We start from the raw sequence: 15,240 nt of genomic DNA, 5'->3' as shown, positions 1-15,240 counted from the left end.
CTGTGTTAATGATAACCTACTCTTCTGTACATGCTTGTATATTCCTATCAACAAACCTCCATTAACTTTGGTTTGCAGATTTTCAAAGGGTAAACTCATCACTGAGGTCAGTTTCTCCTGCCTATCTATATTATGTCCATCAGGGAAGCTGCTAGCCCATTTGGGGCTTCTGTGCAGAAATAGATTTAAAAGCCACATCTTTCCTGGAGCATATGAGGTCCTTTACCAGGACAGAAGGTTAAGTGAGCAGAGAAGTTTGATTTTTCACATGCCCTCACTGCCCTTACTAGACTACAGGACTTTTTTTTTTTTTAAGTTAACAAACTTTAAAATTGTCCTTACCATCCCTGTGTACTCTAATACTATATTCCTTATAAGAATGGGAGTATGAAAAAAAAATGTGAGTATGCATGTTATGTGTACATCTGTGTGTGTGTGTGTGTGTGTGTGTGTGGTAATTGAGAGTATTGTGAAGGAAGAAGGTACTAATAACTATTTACTATTTAATAGTAAAAGAGGAAGAAAGTCCTCAGAGTAGCTGCTGCCTAACTTCCTCCCCCGCTCCCCAATAATAATAGCATTACAGCTCTAGCCAGCTTGGCTCAGTGGATAGAGCGTTAGCCTGCAGACTGAAGGGTCACGGGTCCGATTCCAGTCAAGGGCACATGCCTGGGTTGTGGACTCCATCCCCAGTAAGGGCATGCAGGAGGCAGCCAATCAATCATTCCCTCTCATCATTGATATTTCTGTCTCTCTTTCCCTCTCCTTTCCTCTCTGAAATCAACAAAAATATATTTTAAAAAATAATAGCATCACAGTAAAGAGGCATTTTGTTCAGTGCATTTTACTTTTTAGAGGTAACTTTTTAATACTTTTTGAAATTTCATTTTAATTATAGTTGACATACAATATTATGTTAGATTCAGGTGTTTCAACATTTATAAGCCTTACAAAGTAATCAGTACAGTAAGTCTAGTAACATCTGTCACTGTACATGATTATATTATTGACCCCATTTCTAAGCTGTAAATTACAGCTCACCATAACTTATTTTATAAACAGAAGTTTGTACTTTTTAATCCACATCCCGTTTTCCACCCAACCCCCAATCCCTTCACTTTGGAGACTATCAGCTTGTTCTCCGTTATCTGTGCATTTGTTTCTGTCTCATTTCATTTATTCATTTGTTTTGTTTTTTAGATTCCACATATAAGTGAAATCATATGATATTTCTGGCTCTGTCCAATATTTTCACTTAACAGAATAATGTAGGTCCATCCATGTTGTTGAAAATAGCAAGATTTCACTCTTCTTTATGGCTGAGTAATATTCCATTGTGTATATGCACCACTTCTTTGTCCATTAATCTATCAATGGACACCTAGGGTGCTTCCAAATCTTGGCTGTTGTAAACAATGCTGAATTCACATAGGGATGAATATATCTTTTGGAATTATTGTTTTCAAATTCTTTAGGTAAGTACCCAGAAGTGGAATTGCTGGGTTGTGTATAGTATTCCATTTCTAATTTTTGTGGAACTCCACTGTTTTTCATAATGGCTACACTAATTTACAATCCAACCAACAGTGCACAAGGTTTCACTTGTCTCCATCATTAATTCTTTAAATAGGTTTTCTGTCACTTTCTCTCACTCTTCTCCTCTGGCACACCTATGATTTGAATGTTGTTATGTTTTGTTTAATATTGTCCCAGGTGTCCCATAAACTATCCTTACTTTTAAAATCTTTTTTTTTTTCCTGTTACGAGTGGGTGATTTCCACTACCTTGTCTTTCAGCTCACTGATTCATTCTTCACTATCAGCTAATGTGTTATTGATTCCCTGCACTTTTTTTTCCATTTCAGTTATTGTATTTTTTCAGTTCTAAGTGGCCCTGTTTTATATTTTTTACCTCTTTGTTGAAGTACTCACTGAGTTAGTCTATTCTTCTATGGAGTTCATTGACCATCCTCACATCCAGTGTTTTGAACTCTTTATCTGGGAGATTGCTTGTCTTGTTTCATTTAGTTCTTTTGAGGAGGTTTTGTTCTTGTTTTTCATTTGGGACATATTTTGGCTTTCTATATATTTGTTTCCATTAATTAGGCAAAACAGCAATCTCTCTGTGTCTTGGAGTGGCCGTGTGTAGGAGCTTCTCCTTTGTAAGCTGTGTTGCTGGGTTTCTGTGTCAGGCCTACTGGAGCTGGAGCTAGTCAGCCAAAGCATGTGGAATCCTGGCGACAAGCCTCTCTGGGGCTTCTTTGGCAGTCGGCCTGAGGTTGTAGTTTAAAGTAGGCTCCAGCCATGGGCATTTCCTGGGCCAAGCTGTGCTGAGGCCTACATCTGTAGCCCAAGTGAATATGGGCTGCAGGAAGTCCTGGGTGGCAGGCTGAACCTGGGCTGCCTTTGCAGACTGGCTGAAGCTGTAACTGGAGTGGGCACAGGCTGCAGGAAGACCCAGGGACTAGCCACATGAGACTATCTTTGCAGACTGGTTGAGAGTAGAAGGAGCTACCTCAAGCCTCAGGTATTCCTGGGACAAGCTGCACCTGTCTGAGCACTGTGGCTGGGGCATATGTGAGCCACATGCAAGCTATTCTGGGGTGGCCTTGGCCTACCAGTGGGCACTGTAGCTGAAACAGATGGGCTCTGTGGGAGGTACAGGGGAAAATCTATGCCTGAACTGCCTGAGCAGGCCAGTTGAAGTTGGAGTTGAATTGGACTCAGGCCAAGCGTAAGCTGTGCTGGGGCCTGGAGCTGAAGCTGGAGTGGGTGCAAGCCATGGGGTATCCTGGAACAGCCTGCACTGGGACCACCATGGCAGGCTGCCTAGAAACTGTAGCTGGAGCAGGCTGCAGTGATGTCCCGGGGTAAACCATGTAGGAGCTTGGAGCTGTAGTTGGAGTGTGGATGGACTGTGTGGATTTGCAGGGACAAGTTACAGAGCTAGTGTAGGTCTGGGGCTTGGGGCACACTCTGACAGTCTTAGCTCCTGGCTAGAGTGCCTGTCTCATTCCCCTGCCCATGTGATCAACAAAGAGGGTGAGGGCCACAAATGGCACTATCCAGTGTCTCCAACCATGAAGAGATTTCCCACAATTTCCATCCCATTCGGTAGCTGCTCTAGTGTTAGTAAATGTTTCCTTCCTGTGCAGGTGCCCTTTAACCCACTGTGTGTTGTTCACTGTGCCCAGCTTGATGCATTGAAGGTGAGGTTCTCATGTTACCATGTCTCCATCTCTCCTCCCTGTTTCTCTTATTTGTTGTGCAGAAGCTGCTCAATCTATCCTCATTTTTTTTTCAGGGGACTCTCTCTTTCTGTAGGTATAGATTTGATGTTTTCATGGGAAGAAGTGAGTTCAGGGCCTTCCGAAGCTGTCATCTTGTTCCAGAAGCCTTCAGTGCCTTGCTGGTTATTATTTAGATTTGTTAATTATATATTTATAGTTACTAAATGAAACAATAACCCTGTGATAATGATTAGGAATAGTTGCATTAAAGAAGACAGTGTCTTTCGATGGGCTGACTATAAAAACTCTGAGCAAAACAGTTGCTGCAATCCTAAACTTCACATTTCACTGGCTACAACAGTGTATAACTAATTACCAACAAATCGGAAATGCTTTAAATGTCAATGTTAAAACAGAACATCAGTTACTAATCCAATCTGTGAATTTATTACTTATTTTTGCTTTAGTGGAAAAGTGGGTATTTTTATAAATGCCTTTTCAAAATACCATATAACTTATAATGCATAAAAAATGTCTTCAGTGCTTCACAAATTGCACCCAATTCCCTAAAAATACTTCTAATAATAGACTATTAATCTCTGTTATTGCCCATCATGAATATAGCAGATAGAATTTAACCTATGAAGAAAAATTGAAAGGAATTATTAGCCAAATATTTACTTAAATAGCACTTTTCTGCTTCACCTTGTCACGAACTGTAGCATTATTATGACCCTTTAAGTAAAAAAAATCTCTAACAGTACCAGCCTATGATTAGAAAATAGTCTCTGCTTAATTAACTCTATAAAATTTGAGTTTGCAATGATAATAAGAGGAAATGCTGCTCTACTAGGTAAATTTCTTTATTTTGGAAATTCAGGCAGTCTTAACAAATCATATATATATATATATATATATATATATATATATATATAACTAAAAATTTAAATAAAATATATTTCCCTTTTAAATATATATAATTTATTATATACCAATTACACCTTTATAATTATATCTTATATAAAATGTTTAATATGTAACAGTAGCTTTATTGACTTCTGTCACTGTAGATTACTTTGCATTTTCTAGAGTTTTACATAAATGAAATTATAACATATGCTATTTTTTCTTAATTTTATTTCATCATATTTATTTTGAGATTCATCAGTGCTTCTGCATGTATTAATATCCTTTCTTTTACTGATAATTATTATTGCATTGTATAGATTTACCATGCAGGGCACCTACATAGGAAGGAAATATTTACTAACACTAGAGCAGCTACAGAATAGGATGGAAATAATCAATCACCTATTGATGAACATTTAGATGGTTTCCTGTTTCAGATTATTATAAGTAAAGTTGCTATATGCATTTAGTACAAGTCTTTTAATGGACATATGTTTCCCTTTCTTTTAAGTAAATGCTTATGGGTGGAATGGCTTGATCACACAGTATTCTTTCTTTTTTTTTTTCTTTTTTTTTTAAAATATATTTTATTGATTTTTCACAGAGAGGAAGGGAGAGAGATAGAGAGTTAGAAACATTGATGAGAAAGGAACATTGATCAGCTGCCTCCTGCACACCCACTACTGGGGATGTGCCCGCAACCAAGGTACATGCCCTTGGCCGGAATCGAACCTGGGACCTTTCAGTCCACAGGCTGCTGCTCTATCCACTGAGCCAAACCGGTTAGGGCCAGTATTCTTTCTAAGAATCCACTAAACTGTTTTCCAAAATGATTGTACCATTTAACATGACCCACCAGCCGTCTATGAGAAAGTTAGTTCCCCAGACACATACTAGTTTTTTATATTGCTGCTTTTTTAAATTCTATTAATGCTATTAAGTATGTAGTGGTATTTAACTGTGTTTTATTTACATTTCTTAATGGTTGAATATATTTTAATGTGCTTACTTGCCATATGTACATTGTTATAGTAAAATGTCTCTTCATATCTTTAGCTAACTAAAATTATATATATATATATAATTTTAAAGAGAGAGGAAAGGAGAGGGAGAGAGAAATAGAAACATCAGTGATGAGAGAGAATCAGCAATTGTCTGCCTACTGGAGATCAAGCCTACATCCTGGGCACGTGCCCTGACCGGGAATCAAACCTTCACCTCCCGGTTCATGGGTCAATGCTCAACCACTAAGCCACACCAGCCAGGCCTAATTTTTAATTTGATGTTTTTTTTTTTTATTGTTTGGTTTTGTCAGTTCTTAAATAGTCTAAATAAAATTAATTGTTCAGATATGAGATTTGTACATGTTTCTTTTCACATGTGTTATGTCATTTCATTATCTTAACAGCACTCTCAAAGAGTAGTTTTTCATTTTTATGAGGATCAATTTAACTATTTTTTGACACTTAATAGCTTTGGTATTATATATAAGAAATCTTTGCCTCACTCAAGGTCATAAAGTTTTACTTCTATGTTTTCATTTAAGAATTTCATAGTTTTGCCTTTTACTTTTATGTCTAATGGTTCATTTGGAGCTAACTTTTGTGTATGGTCGGTCATCCTCATTACTTCATATGTTGGTATCCAGTTCTAATATCATTAGATAAAATAACTATTCTTTTGCCTCATTGACTTTCTTTGTGTCTTTGTCTGTTCAGGCTAATATAAAAATGCTGCTGACTTGGTACCTTAAAAACAACAGAAATCTATTTCTCACAGTTCTGAAGGCTGGGAATCCAAGATCAGAGTGCCAGCATGGTTGGGTGATGACCTCTTCCAGGTCACATACCTCTAATTGTATACTCACATGGCAGAAGGGACAAGGTAGCCCTCTTGCACTTCTTTTTTATTGTAATGAGTTGGGGTAGCAACAACTTACTTCATATTTTTTCAACAGAAACAAGTACAATGATATTTAGTTTTAGAAGAATAAGTAGTTTGAAACACATGTCCTACTTATAGGCCATGCCCCTCCCCCCCCCCCAACTGGGTCACAACTCACACTTAGGTATGTTTCCTGATCTGGGATTGAACCAGGGACCTTTTGGTTTAAGGGATGATGCTCCAAGCAACTAAGCCACACTGGTCAGGGCAAAACTATAAATAGGTTTCAAAAACTTACAGAGAGTCTGTCCTCTAGCCTGCTAATCTAACAACCAATTTAATCAAAAGACAACAAAGAATAAATTTTACTTAAGTAAATACATTAGTAGATTTGTGATGAGAAAAGATAAGCTTTTAGATGAGAGATTTTCCTCATTTTAAACAATAACTTGTTTCCATTCAGATGGCACTTGTATATATTTGTCACTAGCTAATCAATTTTATAATTAAAATGCACATCAACAATTCTATTTAACCTCTATAAAACTATAGAACAAAATAAATATGAGTTTTTAAAATAGCAGTCTATTATTTCTATGTTCGTTGTTATATATGAGTAAAACTCTGCACAGAAAAGTTAATTTTCACTGTAATTTCATCAATGACCAGGGAGAATTGACCCATACTTATTATTAGGGTAGTAGAAAACAAGCAAAATATTTTTAATGTTTGCTCAGACCATAACTAATATGAAATTTGTATTATCTTCTTTTCAATCAGGATATCTATCATACTTGATACCAAGTAATAATTTCAGTATTTGAATAAGGAAAATAGTGTTCACAGAAAGCATCTTAAATGGATGAAAGAAAAATATTTAATTAGATAAAGGACACAATAGAAATTCTTTTATCTCAGAAAGCTTTATTTTTGGTCAACAAATATTTTTGAGTCAAGATGAATGTATTAGTGCTCCCTAGAAAACTAATAATACCTTAGATTATTTTAAAAAGACATGAAACAAAACATTATAGTTATTATGTTACAGTTCTGGGTGTTTGAAATTCATTATAATGTCTCAAGGCTATAATTTAGACTTCACAGCAATCAGCATTTGCATTTTTCTTTACTAAGGTTAGAGTTATGTTTTGACTTTAGATTTTCTGATTGCATTTGTCATTATTTTATTAATCCAATTTCCTTTGATTTTGTCATTTAAACAGATGTCTAGAAATAGTTGGTGATTACATTATGACTATTTGGGTGGTCTTATTAAAAGTACAAAGTGGGGGGGAAATATCTTTCTATTTTGTTATGTCTGAAGAATCTTCAATTCTATGTTAGGTAAATGCCAAGCATGCGGCTCATTAGTGAGTTTTGCCACAGTAGGAATAAGATTATCACTTTTTATATTTTGTTGTAATTTTCTTAAATTCACAGTTATATGGAATAACATCCAACTACATATGGAATTAAAACGGGGGGAAAAAGGAGACATATGTACTACTATTTGTAATACTTTAAACAATAAAATAAAATTTAAAAAATACATTGTGTGAATTTTAAGTATCTCTTTAGTACAGTAGTTCCCCCCATATCCTGTTTTGCTTTCCACATGGTTAACTGCAATCCAAATATATTAAACTAGAGACCCAGTGCACGGATTCGTGCACCAGTGGGGTCCCTCAGCCTGGCCTGCAGGGATCAGGCCAAAACTGGCTCTCAGAGAGAAACTGGGTCCTGGATTGTGAGAGAGCACAGGCCAGGCCAAGGGACCCAACCAGTGCAGGATTGGGGCTGGGGAGGGACCACGTGAGGGCTCCAGCACATGTCTGGCCCATCTTGCCCAGTCCTGACTGGCCAGACCCCAGATGCAAGCTAACCTACCAGTCGGAGCATCTGCCCCCTTGTTGTCAGTGCATGTCGTAGCTACCGGTCCAACAGTCGCTTTGGCTTTTATATATATATATAGATAGAAAATTTCAGAAATAAACCATATGAAAGTCTTAAATTGCACACTAGGTACTAGTATGCTTCCTGGTGGTCATTTAGTAGCTGTCTCTGTTGTTAGAGCAACTATCCAGGTATTGAAGTGTTCTGTCAAGTAACATGTACAGTAGCCTAACACTATGTCACAATGTCTAGGTCATTCACCTCACCTCATCTCATCGCATGGGCACTGTATTATCACACAGCATCACAAGAAGAAGTATGAATACAGGACAATAAGATATTTTGAATAGAGAGAGATCACATTCACATAACTTTTATTACAGTGTACTGTTATAATTGTTCTATTTTGTTATTTAGTTATTGTTCATTTCTTACTGTGTCTAATTTGTAAATTAAATTTTATCATAGGTATGCATGTATGGGGAAGATTTAGTACATAAAGCATTTGGTAATATACGTGGTTTCACCCATACATCTGGGTGTCTTGGAACTCATACCTTACAGATACTGTATTCTCATAGGGATCTTTTGTTATGCATATGAAAGATTGGTTAAAACTAAAAACATACCCAAAAGATAAATTAAATAAGAATGAGGAATTCAACAGCACACAGAGGAAATTTTGAAAAAAATGAGAAGATTTTTAGAGGAAGACAATGGCAAATTGCATAATTAAATCATTAATAGTAAACTTACAATAAAGTAAAATGCATTAAATTTTCTAAATTTAAAACCAAAAAAAGGTAATGCTATATCAACTAAATGCTTGCAGACTGGCCATTATAACCTATATTTGCACAGAGTATTACAAAATATGTAACTAAAAAAAGATAAAAAATTGTGTTTTAGCATCTGGAAATAGAAAATAAAATAAAGGAGGAAAATTCTATCTGCAGGTTATTTTTATTATTTCATGAACCATTTTTAAAACTGTAGGCCTTCATGCCTTTAAACAATCTGTTTTCTGTACCTGAAATTGTATTTCCCTTTCTCAATCTAGTCTTCTCTTGTTAAATTAAGCATTTTATAAAACCCAGATTTAATATCACTCTTCTTGGAAACTTTACTGATTAGCCTTGCCTCTCTCCATTTAGCAGTTCAATATTTTATTCATTCATTCAATTTGCAAATATTTATTGAATGCCTACTAAGAGCCAGATCCTGCAGTAGGAGCTAGGAAAAAACTAGTAGTCAAGACAGACAAGGTTCACTCTGTCATAAAGCTTATATCTAAGTAGAGGGGATATCAAGTATACAAGTAAATAAATAAATAAGTGAATACAATAATTTAGAGTGATATTTGATCTTACCTAATAATAGACAAACATGCAAATTGACCGTACTTTTGCTATGCCTTAAGCCACGCCCACCAGCCAATCAGAGCGACTATATGCAAATTAACCCAACCAAGATGGCAGCCAGCAGCCACAGAGCTGGAGCGAGCAGGAGGCTTGCTTAATCCAGTGATGGAGGAAGCCAGCTTGCTGCTGGTTCTGAGCTCCACTCAAAAGCAACAAAGTTTCAATTATAGAAGGTAAATAAACCCCAGATAACTGCTTTCAGCAGGCCGTGGCCACAGAGCTGGAGTGAGTAGAGGCTTGCTTACCCCTGCAATAGAAGAAGCCAAGCTTCCCAGCGGCTGCTGCCTCCTCTCAAGGAAACAAAGTTTCAATTATAGAAGGTAAATAAACCCCAGATACCTGCTTCCAGTCACCATGGCCACGGAGCTGGAGCGAATAAAAAAAAAACAAAAAAAGGAAAGGCTGGGAGCTTCAGTCGCCAGGGGACTTGGTCAGCCTGAAAACAGCCATAAACCCCTCACCCAGGCTGGCCAGGCACCCCCGTGGAGACCCCCACCTTGAAGGGGGTTGGGCAGCCTGAAAACAGCCATCAGCCCCTCACCCAGGCTGGCCAGGCACCTCAGTGGAGACCCCCACCCTGGTCCAGGACACCCTTCAGGGCAAACCAGTTGGCCCCCACCCATGCACCAGTCCTCTATTCTATATAATAAAAGGATAATATGCAAATTGACCCTAACAGCAGAATGACTGGGAATGACTGGTCACTATGACACACACTGACCACCAGGGGGTAGACGCTCAATGCAGGAGCTGGCCCCTGGTGGTCAGTGTGCTCCCACAGGGGGAGCTCTGCTCAGCCACAAGCCAGGCTGATGGCTGCCAGTACAGCGGTGGTGGTGGGAGCCTCTCCTGCCTCCTCAGCAGTGCCAAGGATGTCCGACTGCAGCTTTAGCCTGCTCCCCGCTGGCAAGTGGACATCCCCCGAGGGCTGCCAGGCTGCCAGAGGGATGTCTGACTGCCAGCTTGGGCCCGATCCCCCAAAGTACACTTCTGGACACAAACAGCAGTGAAGAGGTTGCCAGAGGGAAGGGAGTGTAGGTGTATAAAGGGGCCTAATATATGGTGACAGGGTAAGATTTGACAATGCAATATACATATCTGTGTCATAGAAATCTATACCTGAAACCTCTATGCTCCTATTAACCAATGTCACCCCAATAGATTTAATAATTTTAAAAATAGTATTTCAGGCAGAAGAAGCAAAACATTGTGACAGGAGGAGCTTTGAGTTTTTGAGGGACAGAATGCCATTGTGTCTTCTCATAATGGATTCTAAATATCAGTTCTTTGTACATACCTGAAGCTACCTTCCATACCTAGGTTACCATATTCTACCCTGAGGTACCCTTAATTCTAATAATTCCCTTCCACAAATGATAATAAATTCAGTTAGCTGAAAACAAATGATCTCTGTAGAACTTTCAGGTGTTAAATATGAAATCTATGATTACATAAAAAGTGCTTTTTTGCTCTACAGCAATAGCTTAACTTACATATTCATCAAAACAATGGTAAGTGGAGAGAGAGAGAGGGAGAGAGAGAGAGAGAGAGAGAGAGAGAGAGAGAGAGAGAGAGAGAGAGAGAGAGGAACAAGATGAAGATGAAGAGCAAAAGTGAATATAAACTGACAATTCTCAGGGGGAAAGGGGTGTGGGGGTGTGGGAAGAGACTGGAAAAAAATCATACACCTATGGATGAGGACAGTGGTGGGGGTAAGGGCAGAGGGTGGGGTGGGAACCAGGTTGGGGGGAGCTATGGGGGGGAAAAGAGGAACAACTGTAATAATCTGAACAATAAAGATTTAATTTAAAAAAGTGAATATAAAGTTTTAAAATATCTATACAGGTATTACAAAAATGGCATAAGCTTAGTCATAAAGGTCTAAGCTATATCCCTTTTCATTGTTATTTTGATAATGATTTATTCACTTTTGTTCTGATAACATATATGTTCAATGGAGACAAACTTGAAAATATGGACAATGAACCTTAACTACACCACAAAAAACATTATTTATATTTGGACAACTTTTCTTCCATTTTTTTCTATGTACATCTTTGAAGAATAGATATAGTCATATTATGTTTGTATCTTTCAACATCTTACTATTAGCATTTACTTACATCAAGTATTCCCAAACATTCTTAATGGATGTGTAAGACTTCTCTGTAAGGATCCACCATCATGTACACAACCAATCTTCTATTTAACAACATCATTACTAGTATTTAGTTTTCTTATATTCTCTCGGAAAATTAAAATTTTATTTAGTACTTGTTTGCTTCCCTGTTATGTACACTTGAGAATAACTGTATGAGAGACTGGATCCTATGACTTAATGTGAATTGCCTGTAATAGGCTGAATTTTTTTTATTCTAGCCTTTAGAATTCTATTCTACCCTCTCAATTTTGTTTTAAAGTTTTCAAAATCAGGAACTATTTTATTTGTTCAGTTTTCTGTAACACTTTCAATGATAAAATGGTAATAATATAATCCATTCAGTCAAATTTGCAGAGTTCTAATGAAAGAAGTTAGATGTCATTATAAAAGCATTTTGAAAGATAATCACATTATACAAATGTATTGTTTTAAATGTGTCATTATTCAACATGGGATATGGTTAATATAAGAACTTGCCAAGTTTTACCAGATATATCAGATGCTAAAGAGTTAAGCTAAACATTTTGCAAAAAGGAAAGTTATTGTGGTTATGGGTGCCAGAACAATCATAATACAGTTAGGTTTCTAGAGAGAGATGTGCAAGACCATAATGATGGTAATAATAATGCTTAGTGCTTGGGAAATAAAAACCTGTTGAATCTTCCTACCAGTTCCAAACTACAGCTGTTCCTGATCATCCTTTAATTGTGTAACATGAATAACTCATTTATGTTGGCATGTGGAGACCCAAATCTTATAGGGACCACTGAATAGCTAAACTTCTGTAAATGTTACTAAATCTTATCACAGGAAAAGAAATGAGAGAGGCAGATTGCTTTGTAAACCATCCAAGCCTGAAGGATGCCTCATCTCTCTGCATTTTCTGTGAACTTTTCCCAAGTCCACCTTGTAATCTAAATCAGTGAGGAATTTATCAGCATATAATGCTGTGTTTTACAAAGAGATTTTGTCTATTAATCGGGACTTTCAGGGAAGTTTATAAAAATGCAGACAAACTTAATATACCAAATATTGATTGGACTTGAAATTTCAATGGGAAAACATTTTTAAAAAGAAAAGATACTTTTTGAATAAATGTGTCTATTCTGTGACTACACTCTCCACCTGTCACAAATTACATTGTATTTGCCGATTACTTAATAAGAATTGTGTTAATTGTGATACCGCTGCTTAATTTTAGTATAGCATCATTGTGGTACCTGCAAAATGGTACACATGCATACTAAAGTCAAACTACAGAAATATATACTGGACAAACTATAACTCTGCACACAATAGTTGACAGCTATTTTCTTATTTTAAGGGAACACAGTGCTAGAGTCAGTGATGTTTTGGTGTAGTTAGAGCTGGAGGGATAGTTCAGTGAGTTGAGAGACTCCAACTTGCTGGGGCAAACATGTACCACATTAAAGGATTTGGAAGTGTTCTTTTTGTCTCACCTAGAATTTTTAAGTTCTTTAAAAATTTATTAATTTAAAACATTTTTATAGTGGGGTCACAGAGAAAATATATCCTGAATTCTTGCTGGTATCTGAGCAGACAAGTTCCTAAAGTTCATATAAGTGACTAAGAAAGAGGAATGTAACACATTTTCAAAGGTAATGTAATATACATTTATTTCTACTACTTAAATCTAATATATTATATCCTTACGACAATACCACCACTGCTTCTACTGGTTACCATTTATTCCACTCTTATAATATGCCAGGAACAATACATGCACTCTGTCATTCTTACAACAACCTCATAAAGTAGATATTATTTGCATTTTACAGATAAGAAAAATGGAGCTCAAAGAGTTTGAATAACTTACCCAAGGCCCTACTGCTTTACTTTAGGAGTGTACAGCTTCATGTGCGTAAGACTCTTAGACCAGGGAAGAAAAGAATATGACAAAACTTCTACCATCCTGTTAGAGGGGTACATGCTGTGGCTTCTATTATTTTCTAAGAGTTCTTCTTGATAGAATTCAAGCTAAGAGAATGTAGGCTTCTCTTACCTTGAATTCTATCATCTTCACCACTGCTATTGTAGTGGTCAGTAGTATCATCTTAGTATGTGAAACTGAGATATTTATTATTAGAAAAATTGTAATTAGTGTTTTGAGAGATAGAGTCACTGATAGAGACATGTACATGTAAAGTAAGTAAAGGTTAAAAAAATGAAAAGAAGAAAAGAGTCCAAAGATAATGACCAAATGAATAGGATGTACCAAAATATGGCCAACTATTAATAAGAACATTTAAATAAACTGAAAATACTTGTTTTCTGCTTATGTAGTTGATAAAAGTGCTAGTGAATGATGTGAAAGGCAGCACCATTTGAACAAACTTCTGAAATCAAGCCAAACTATGTAGTTCAATATGATTTATGATGTCAAATAGAAAGTAATATACAGGCTTCTAAAGAAAAACAAAAGTGGGTTCGGGCGAGTACTTTATTAAATATATTTTTTTTCATTGATTTCAGAGGGGAAAGGAGAGAGATAGAAACATCAAAGATGAGAGAGAATTGTTGATTGGGTGCCTCCTGCACGCCCCCTACTGGGGCAGGGGGATTCACCCCACAACCAGGGCATGTGCACTTGGCTAGACTCGAACCTGGGACCCTTTAGTCTGCAGGTCAATGCTCTATCCACTGAGCCAAACCAGCTAGGGCCGGGAGAGTATTTTAAAAGGGAATGCTAAAAGATCACTTAATGACCTTCAATGGCAGGAAGTGGCAATATTAAAATATACTATGGACCATCTCCAAATAACATAAAATGAAATTAACTCAGTCAGATGGAAAGAACACAATTGCAAAGATGATCAACAGTTCCAGTTAACTGAGGTTCTCACCTTTCAGACGTTGAACCCGCTCTGGCGCGGGCCCGCCTGCCTGCTCGGGCGTCGAGAAGCCCCTCTGGTGCTCGGTTGAACAAGGGAATCACACGGAAACGAAATGCAAAAACTGAACTTCGGGGGTAGTTCTGTGCCTTCCAGCATCTTGTACAGCGAATCCTGACTCGTCTTTACCCCCAGATATCCGTCTTCAGTAGCGATTGAACCTGCCACTATAAGAATAAGTTCCTTGCATTTATTCCAGATAATCTCGTTTACTCTCCGCTGTTGTTTATGCAAATCGTGTAAGGTTTTCCACGCCCAAGCTTGAAAGTGATTTCCCGGGAGACAGGCGCTGCCCACCGGAGATGATGGTATTTGCGGACGAGGAAGATCTTACCGGAATCTTCGCCGTCTCCGCCCTGACGCCACGAAAAAAAAAAAAAATTGAAAACAAAACAAAACAAAACAGAACAAACAGTTTAACAAGCTGCCAAGTGACTACTATTTTCTGGCTGCCACTTTCTAAGACTACCTAGATCAGTGATGGCGAACCTTTTGAGCTCAGCGTTTCAGCATTTTGAAAGACCCTAACTTAACTCTGGTGCCGTGTCACATATAGAAATTTTTTGATATTTGCAACCATAGTAAAACAAAGACTTATATTTTTGATATTTATTTTCTATATTTAAATGCCATTTAACAAAGAAAAATCAACCAAAAAAATGAGTTCGCGTGTCACCTCTGACACGTGTGTCATAGGTTCGTCATCACTGACCTAGATTAAGCAGTGATCATTTTGGTCCAGTGTTGTGCTCTAACCAGAATACTGGCCCTTTAGAGCCAACTGCAATCATCTCTTTCCAATTCTCTATTAAATGACTAGTGCCATACTGG

The sequence above is a fragment of the Myotis myotis genome, unplaced genomic scaffold (assembly GCF_014108235.1).
Source record: "Myotis myotis isolate mMyoMyo1 unplaced genomic scaffold, mMyoMyo1.p scaffold_m19_p_4, whole genome shotgun sequence".
In the NCBI taxonomy this organism is placed as follows: Eukaryota; Metazoa; Chordata; class Mammalia; order Chiroptera; family Vespertilionidae; genus Myotis; species Myotis myotis.
This window is presented reverse-complemented; position numbering follows the sequence as displayed.